Genomic DNA, 9507 nt, shown 5'->3' on the forward strand with positions numbered 1-9507 from the left:
AAATGGCCAATTTACTCACTCTGAGTTCTCAAAAAGGGTTTCTTCACCCCGGGAAGTTAATTAAATACCATTTGGAGGCATTTAATGTTCGAGCAAAAACGGCTGATTTTCGACAAAAGAGATAACACCCCCCCATTACGTCATGCTTCAGAAATGTGGAAAATGGTCCGTTTTCAAATGTTTTATTTTTGAACCTCAGTTCACATTTGTAGGTGGATCATCAGTGTTAGAGCTAAAATTAGCATGTTTAAAGTGATTTTCATGCTTCCAGGGGCTCGGGAAGTGAATTAAATACTACTTGGAGGCATTTAATGTTCAATCAAAAACAGCTGATTTTTGACAAAAGAGATAACACCCCCCCATTACGTCATGCTTCAGAAATGTGGAAAATGGTCCGTTTTCAAATGTTTTATTTTTGAACGTCAGTTCACATTTGTAGGTGGATCATCAGTGTTAGAGCTAAAATTAGCATGTTTAAAGTGATTTTCATGCTTCCAGGGGCCCTAAACACAAGATTTATGGAATGGTTAAAAGTGCATGAAAATGGCCAATTTACTCACTCTGAGTTCTCAAAAAGGGTTTCTTCACCCCGGGAAGTTAATTAAATACCATTTGGAGGCATTTAATGTTCGAGCAAAAACGGCTGATTTTCGACAAAAGAGATAACACCCCCCCATTACGTCATGCTTCAGAAATGTGGAAAATGGTCAGTTTTCAAATGTTTTATTTTTGAACCTCACTTCACATTTGTAGGTGGATCATCAGTGTTAGAGCTAAAATTAGCATGTTTAAAGTGATTTTCATGCTTCCAGGGGCTCGGGAAGTGAATTAAATACTATTTGAAGGCATTTAATGTTCAATCAAAAACAGCTGATTTTTGACAAAAGAGATAACACCCCCCCATTACGTCATGCTCCAGAAATGTGGAAAATGGTCAGTTTTCAAATGTTTTATTTTTGAACGTCAGTTCACATTTGTAGGTGGATCATCAGTGTTAGAGCTAAAATTAGCATGTTTAAAGTGATTTTCATGCTTCCAGGGGCCCTAAACACAAGATTTATGGAATGGTTAAAAGTGCATGAAAATGGCCAATTTACTCACTCTGAGTTCTCAAAAAGGGTTTCTTCACCCCGGGAAGTTAATTAAATACCATTTGGAGGCATTTAATGTTCGAGCAAAAACGGCTGATTTTCGACAAAAGAGATAACACCCCCCCATTACGTCATGCTTCAGAAATGTGGAAAATGGTCCGTTTTCAAATGTTTTATTTTTGAACCTCAGTTCACATTTGTAGGTGGATCATCAGTGTTAGAGCTAAAATTAGCATGTTTAAAGTGATTTTCATGCTTCAAGGGGCTCGGGAAGTGAATGAAATACTTTTTGGAGGCATTTAATGTTCAAGCAAAAACAGCTGATTTTTGACAAAAGAGATAACACCCCCCCCATTATGTCATGCTTCAGAAATGTGGAAAATGGTCCGTTTTCAAATGTTTTATTTTTGAACGTCAGTTCACATTTGTAGGTGGATCATCAGTGTTAGAGCTAAAATTAGCATGTTTAAAGTGATTTTCATGCTTCCAGGGGCCCTAAACACAAGATTTATGGAATGGTTAAAAGTGCATGAAAATGGCCAATTTACTCACTCTGAGTTCTCAAAAAGGGTTTCTTCACCCCGGGAAGTTAATTAAATGCCATTTGGAGGCATTTAATGTTCGAGCAAAAACGGCTGATTTTCGACAAAAGAGATAACACCCCCCTATTACGTCATGCTTCAGAAATGTGGAAAATGGTCTGTTTTCAAATGTTTTATTTTTGAACGTCAGTTCACATTTGTAGGTGGATCATCAGTGTTAGAGCTAAAATTAGCATGTTTAAAGTGATTTTCATGCTTCCAGGGGCTCGGGAAGTGAATTAAATACTATTTGGAGGCATTTAATGTTCAATCAAAAACAGCTGATTTTTGACAAAAGAGATAACACCCCCCCATTACGTCATGCTTCAGAAATGTGGAAAATGGTCCGTTTTCAAATGTTTTATTTTTGAACGTCAGTTCACATTTGTAGGTGGATCATCAGTGTTAGAGCTAAAATTAGCATGTTTAAAGTGATTTTCATGCTTCCAGGGGCCCTAAACACAAGATTTATGGAATGGTTAAAAGTGCATGAAAATGGCCAATTTACTCACTCTGAGTTCTCAAAAAGGGTTTCTTCACCCCGGGAAGTTAATTAAATACCATTTGGAGGCATTTAATGTTCGAGCAAAAACGGCTGATTTTCGACAAAAGAGATAACACCCCCCTATAACGTCATGCTTCAGAAATGTGGAAAATGGTCCGTTTTCAAATGTTTTATTTTTGAACGTCAGTTCACATTTGTAGGTGGATCATCAGTGTTAGAGCTAAAATTAGCATGTTTAAAGTGATTTTCATGCTTCCAGGGGCTCGGGAAGTGAATTAAATACTATTTGGAGGCATTTAATGTTCAATCAAAAACAGCTGATTTTTGACAAAAGAGATAACACCCCCCATTACGTCATGCTTCAGAAATGTGGAAAATGGTCCGTTTTCAAATGTTTTATTTTTGAACGTCAGTTCACATTTGTAGGTGGATCATCAGTGTTAGAGCTAAAATTAGCATGTTTAAAGTGATTTTCATGCTTCCAGTGGCTCGGGAAGTGAATTAAATACTATTTGGAGGCATTTAATGTTCAATCAAAAACAGCTGATTTTTGACAAAAGAGATAACACCCCCCCATTACGTCATGCTTCAGAAATGTGGAAAATGGTCCGTTTTCAAATGTTTTATTTTTGAACGTCAGTTCACATTTGTAGGTGGATCATCAGTTTTAGAGCTAAAATTAGCATGTTTAAAGTGATTTTCATGCTTCCAGGGGCCCTAAACAAAAGATTTATGGAATGGTTAGAAGTGCATGAAAATGGCCAATTTACTCACTCTGAGTTCTCAAAAAGGATTTCTTCACCCCGGGAAGTTAATTAAATACCATTTGGAGGCATTTAATGTTCGAGCAAAAACGGCTGATTTTCGACAAAAGAGATAACACCCCCCCATTACGTCATGCTTCAGAAATGTGGAAAATGGTCCGTTTTCAAATGTTTTATTTTTTAACGTCAGTTCACATTTGTAGGTGGATCATCAGTGTTAGAGATAAAATTAGCATGTTTAAAGTGATTTTCATGCTTCCAGGGGCTCGGGATGTGAATTAAATACTTTTTTGAGGCATTTAATGTTCAAGCAAAAACAGCTGATTTTTGACAAAAGAGATAACACCCCCATTACGTCATGCTTCAGAAATGTGGAAAATGGTCCGTTTTCAAATGTTTTATTTTTGAACGTCAGTTCACATTTGTAGGTGGATCATCAGTGTTAGAGCTAAAATTAGCATGTTTAAAGTGATTTTCATGCTTCCAGGGGCCCTAAACACAAGATTTATGGAATGGTTAAAAGTGCATGAAAATGGCCAATTTACTCACTCTGAGTTCTCAAAAAGGGTTTCTTCACCCCGGGAAGTTAATTAAATACCATTTGGAGGCATTTAATGTTCGAGCAAAAACGGCTGATTTTCGACAAAAGAGATAACACCCCCCCATTACGTCATGCTTCAGAAATGTGGAAAATGGTCCGTTTTCAAATGTTTTATTTTTGAACGTCAGTTCACATTTGTAGGTGGATCATCAGTTTTAGAGCTAAAATTAGCATGTTTAAAGTGATTTTCATGCTTCCAGGGGCCCTAAACACAAGATTTATGGAATGGTTAGAAGTGCATGAAAATGGCCAATTTACTCACTCTGAGTTCTCAAAAAGGATTTCTTCACCCCGGGAAGTTAATTAAATACCATTTGGAGGCATTTAATGTTCGAGCAAAAACGGCTGATTTTCGACAAAAGAGATAACACCCCCCCATTACGTCATGCTTCAGAAATGTGGAAAATGGTCCGTTTTCAAATGTTTTATTTTTTAACGTCAGTTCACATTTGTAGGTGGATCATCAGTGTTAGAGCTAAAATTAGCATGTTTAAAGTGATTTTCATGCTTCCAGGGGCTCGGGAAGTGAATTAAATACTTTTTTGAGGCATTTAATGTTCAAGCAAAAACAGCTGATTTTTGACAAAAGAGATAACACCCCCATTACGTCATGCTTCAGAAATGTGGAAAATGGTCCGTTTTCAAATGTTTTATTTTTGAATGTCAGTTCACATTTGTAGGTGGATCATCAGTGTTAGAGCTAAAATTAGCATGTTTAAAGTGATTTTCATGCTTCCAGGGGCCCTAAACACAAGATTTATGGAATGGTTAAAAGTGCATGAAAATGGCCAATTTACTCACTCTGAGTTCTCAAAAAGGGTTTCTTCACCCCGGGAAGTTAATTAAATACCATTTGGAGGCATTTAATGTTCGAGCAAAAACGGCTGATTTTCGACAAAAGAGATAACACCCCCCCATTACGTCATGCTTCAGAAATGTGGAAAATGGTCCGTTTTCAAATGTTTTATTTTTGAACCTCACTTCACATTTGTAGGTGGATCATCAGTGTTAGAGCTAAAATTAGCATGTTTAAAGTGATTTTCATGCTTCCAGGGGCTCGGGAAGTGAATTAAATACTATTTGAAGGCATTTAATGTTCAAGCAAAAACAGCTGATTTTTGACAAAAGAGATAACACCCCCCCCCCATTACGTCATGCTTCAGAAATGTGGAAAATGGTCCGTTTTCAAATGTTTTATTTTTGAACGTCAGTTCACATTTGTAGGTGGATCATCAGTGTTAAAGCTAAAATTAGCATGTTTAAAGTGATTTTCATGCTTCCAGGGGCCCTAAACACAAGATTTATGGAATGGTTAAAAGTGCATGAAAATGGCCAATTTACTCACTCTGAGTTCTCAAAAAGGGTTTCTTCACCCCGGGAAGTTAATTAAATACCATTTGGAGGCATTTAATGTTCGAGAAAAAACGGCTGATTTCCGACAAAAGAGATAACACCCCCCATTACGTCATGCTTCAGAAATGTGGAAAATGGTCCGTTTTCAAATGTTTTATTTTTGAACGTCAGTTCTCATTTGTAGGTGGATCATCAGTGTTAGAGCTAAAATTAGCATGTTTAAAGTGATTTTCATGCTTCCAGGGGCTCGGGAAGTGAAATAAATACTATTTGGAGGCATTTAATGTTCAATCAAAAACAGCTGATTTTTGACAAAAGCGATAACACCCCCCCATTACGTCATGCTTCAGAAATGTGGAAAATGGTCCGTTTTCAAATGTTTTATTTTTGAACGTCAGTTCACATTTGTAGGTGGATCATCAGTGTTAGAGCTAAAATTAGCATGTTTAAAGTGATTTTCATGCCTCCAGGGGCCCTAAACACAAGATTTATGGAATGGTTAAAAGTGCATGAAAATGGCCAATTTACTCACTCTGAGTTCTCAAAAAGGGTTTCTTCACCCCGGGAAGTTAATTAAATACCATTTGGAGGCATTTAATGTTTGAGCAAAAACGGCTGATTTTCGACAAAAGAGATAACACCCCCCCATTATGTCATGCTTCAGAAATGTGGAAAATGGTCCGTTTTCAAATGTTTTATTTTTGAACCTCAGTTCACATTTGTAGGTGGATCATCAGTGTTAGAGCTAAAATTAGCATGTTTAAAGTGATTTTCATGCTTCCAGGGGCTCGGGAAGTGAATTAAATACTATTTGGAGGCATTTAATGTTCAATCAAAAACAGCTGATTTTTGACAAAAGAGATAACACCCCCCCATTACGTCATGCTTCAGAAATGTGGAAAATGGTCCGTTTTCAAATGTTTTATTTTTGAACGTCAGTTCACATTTGTAGGTGGATCATCAGTTTTAGAGCTAAAATTAGCATGTTTAAAGTGATTTTCATGCTTCCAGGGGCCCTAAACACAAGATTTATGGAATGGTTAGAAGTGCATGAAAATGGCCAATTTACTCACTCTGAGGTCTCAAAAAGGATTTCTTCACCCCGGGAAGTTAATTAAATACCATTTGGAGGCATTTAATGTTCGAGCAAAAACGGCTGATTTTCGACAAAAGAGATAACACCCCCCCATTACGTCATGCTTCAGAAATGTGGAAAATGGTCCGTTTTCAAATGTTTTATTTTTGAACGTCAGTTCACATTTGTAGGTGGATCATCAGTGTTAGAGCTAAAATTAGCATGTTTAAAGTGATTTTCATGCTTCCAGGGGCTCGGGAAGTGAATTAAATACTATTTGAAGGCATTTAATGTTCAATCAAAAACAGCTGATTTTTGACAAAAGAGATAACACCCCCCCATTACGTCATGCTTCAGAAATGTGGAAAATGGTCCGTTTTCAAATGTTTTATTTTTGAACGTCAGTTCACATTTGTAGGTGGATCATCAGTGTTAGAGCTAAAATTAGCATGTTTAAAGTGATTTTCATGCTTCCAGGGGCTCGGGAAGTGAATTAAATACTTTTTTGAGGCATTTAATGTTCAAGCAAAAACAGCTGATTTTTGACAAAAGAGATAACACCCCCCCATTATGTCATGCTTCAGAAATGTGGAAAATGGTCCGTTTTCAAATGTTTTATTTTTGAACGTCAGTTCACATTTGTAGGTGGATCATCAGTGTTAGAGCTAAAATTAGCATGTTTAAAGTGATTTTCATGCTTCCAGGGGCCCTAAACACAAGATTTATGGAATGGTTAAAAGTGCATGAAAATGGCCAATTTACTCACTCTGAGTTCTCAAAAAGGGTTTCTTCACCCCGGGAAGTTAATTAAATACCATTTGGAGGCATTTAATGTTCGAGCAAAAACGGCTGATTTTCGACAAAAGAGATAACACCCCCCCATTACGTCATGCTTCAGAAATATGGAAAATGGTCCGTTTTCAAATGTTTTATTTTTGAACCTCACTTCACATTTGTAGGTGGATCATCAGTGTTAGAGCTAAAATTAGCATGTTTAAAGTGATTTTCATGCTTCCAGGGGCTCGGGAAGTGAATTAAATACTTTTTGGAGGCATTTAATGTTCAAGCAAAAACAGCTGATTTTTGACAAAAGAGATAACACCCCCCCATTATGTCATGCTTCAGAAATGTGGAAAATGGTCCGTTTTCAAATGTTTTATTTTTGAACGTCAGTTCACATTTGTAGGTGGATCATCAGTGTTAGAGCTAAAATTAGCATGTTTAAAGTGATTTTCATGCTTCCAGGGGCCCTAAACACAAGATTTATGGAATGGTTAAAAGTGCATGAAAATGGCCAATTTACTCACTCTGAGTTCTCAAAAAGGGTTTCTTCACCCCGGGAAGTTAATTAAATGCCATTTGGAGGCATTTAATGTTCGAGCAAAAACGGCTGATTTTCGACAAAAGAGATAACACCCCCCTATTACGTCATGCTTCAGAAATGTGGAAAATGGTCTGTTTTCAAATGTTTTATTTTTGAACGTCAGTTCACATTTGTAGGTGGATCATCAGTGTTAGAGCTAAAATTAGCATGTTTAAAGTGATTTTCATGCTTCCAGGGGCCCGGGAAGTGAATTAAATACTATTTGGAGGCATTTAATGTTCAATCAAAAACAGCTGATTTTTGACAAAAGAGATAACACCCCCCCATTACGTCATGCTTCAGAAATGTGGAAAATGGTCCGTTTTCAAATGTTTTATTTTTGAACGTCAGTTCACATTTGTAGGTGGATCATCAGTGTTAGAGCTAAAATTAGCATGTTTAAAGTGATTTTCATGCTTCCAGGGGCCCTAAACACAAGATTTATGGAATGGTTAAAAGTGCATGAAAATGGCCAATTTACTCACTCTGAGTTCTCAAAAAGGGTTTCTTCACCCCGGGAAGTTAATTAAATACCATTTGGAGGCATTTAATGTTCGAGCAACAACGGCTGATTTTCGACAAAAGAGATAACACCCCCCTATTACGTCATGCTTCAGAAATGTGGAAAATGGTCCGTTTTCAAATGTTTTATTTTTGAACGTCAGTTCACATTTGTAGGTGGATCATCAGTGTTAGAGCTAAAATTAGCATGTGTAAAGTGATTTTCATGCTTCCAGGGGCTCGGGAAGTGAATTAAATACTATTTGGAGGCATTTAATGTTCGAGCAAAAACGGCTGATTTTCGACAAAAGAGATAACACCCCCCATTACGTCATGCTTCAGAAATGTGGAAAATGGTCCGTTTTCAAATGTTTTATTTTTGAATGTCAGTTCACATTTGTAGGTGGATCATCAGTGTTAGAGCTAAAATTCGCATGTTTAAAGTGATTTTCATGCTTCCAGGGGCTCGGGAAGTGAATTAAATACTATTTGGAGGCATTTAATGTTCAATCAAAAACAGCTGATTTTTGACAAAAGAGATAACACCCCCCCATTACGTCATGCTTCAGAAATGTGGAAAATGGTCCGTTTTCAAATGTTTTATTTTTGAACGTCAGTTCACATTTGTAGGTGGATCATCAGTGTTAGAGCTAAAATTAGCATGTTTAAAGTGATTTTCATGCTTCCAGGGGCCCTAAACACAAGATTTATGGAATGGTTAAAAGTGCATGAAAATGGCCAATTTACTCACTCTGAGTTCTCACAAAGGGTTTCTTCACCCCGGGAAGTTAATTAAATACCATTTGGAGGCATTTAATGTTCGAGCAAAAACGGCTGATTTTCGACAAAAGAGATAACACCCCCCTATTACGTCATGCTTCAGAAATGTGGAAAATGGTCCGTTTTCAAATGTTTTATTTTTGAACGTCAGTTCACATTTGTAGGTGGATCATCAGTGTTAGAGCTAAAATTAGCATGTTTAAAGTGATTTTCATGCTTCCAGGGGCTCGGGAAGTGAATTAAATACTATTTGGAGGCATTTAATGTTCAATCAAAAACAGCTGATTTTTGACAAAAGAGATAATACCCCCCATTACGTCATGCTTCAGAAATGTGGAAAATGGTCCGTTTTCAAATGTTTTATTTTTGAACGTCAGTTCACATTTGTAGGTGGATCATCAGTGTTAGAGCTAAAATTAGCATGTTTAAAGTGATTTTCATGCTTCCAGGGGCCCTAAACACAAGATTTATGGAATGGTTAAAAGTGCATGAAAATGGCCAATTTACTCACTCTGAGTTCTCAAAAAGGGTTTCTTCACCCCGGGAAGTTAATTAAATACCATTTGGAGGCATTTAATGTTCGAGCAAAAACGGCTGATTTTCGACAAAAGAGATAACACCCCCCCATTACGTCATGCTTCAGAAATATGGAAAATGGTCCGTTTTCAAATGTTTTATTTTTGAACCTCACTTCACATTTGTAGGTGGATCATCAGTGTTAGAGCTAAAATTAGCATGTTTAAAGTGATTTTCATGCTTCCAGGGGCTCGGGAAGTGAATTAAATACTATTTGAAGGCATTTAATGTTCAATCAAAAACAGCTGATTTTTGACAAAAGAGATAACACCCCCCCATTACGTCATGCTTCAGAAATGTGGAAAATGGTCCGTTTT

Source organism: Lissotriton vulgaris, unplaced genomic scaffold, assembly GCF_964263255.1.
Source record: "Lissotriton vulgaris unplaced genomic scaffold, aLisVul1.2 SCAFFOLD_170, whole genome shotgun sequence".
In the NCBI taxonomy this organism is placed as follows: Eukaryota; Metazoa; Chordata; class Amphibia; order Caudata; family Salamandridae; genus Lissotriton; species Lissotriton vulgaris.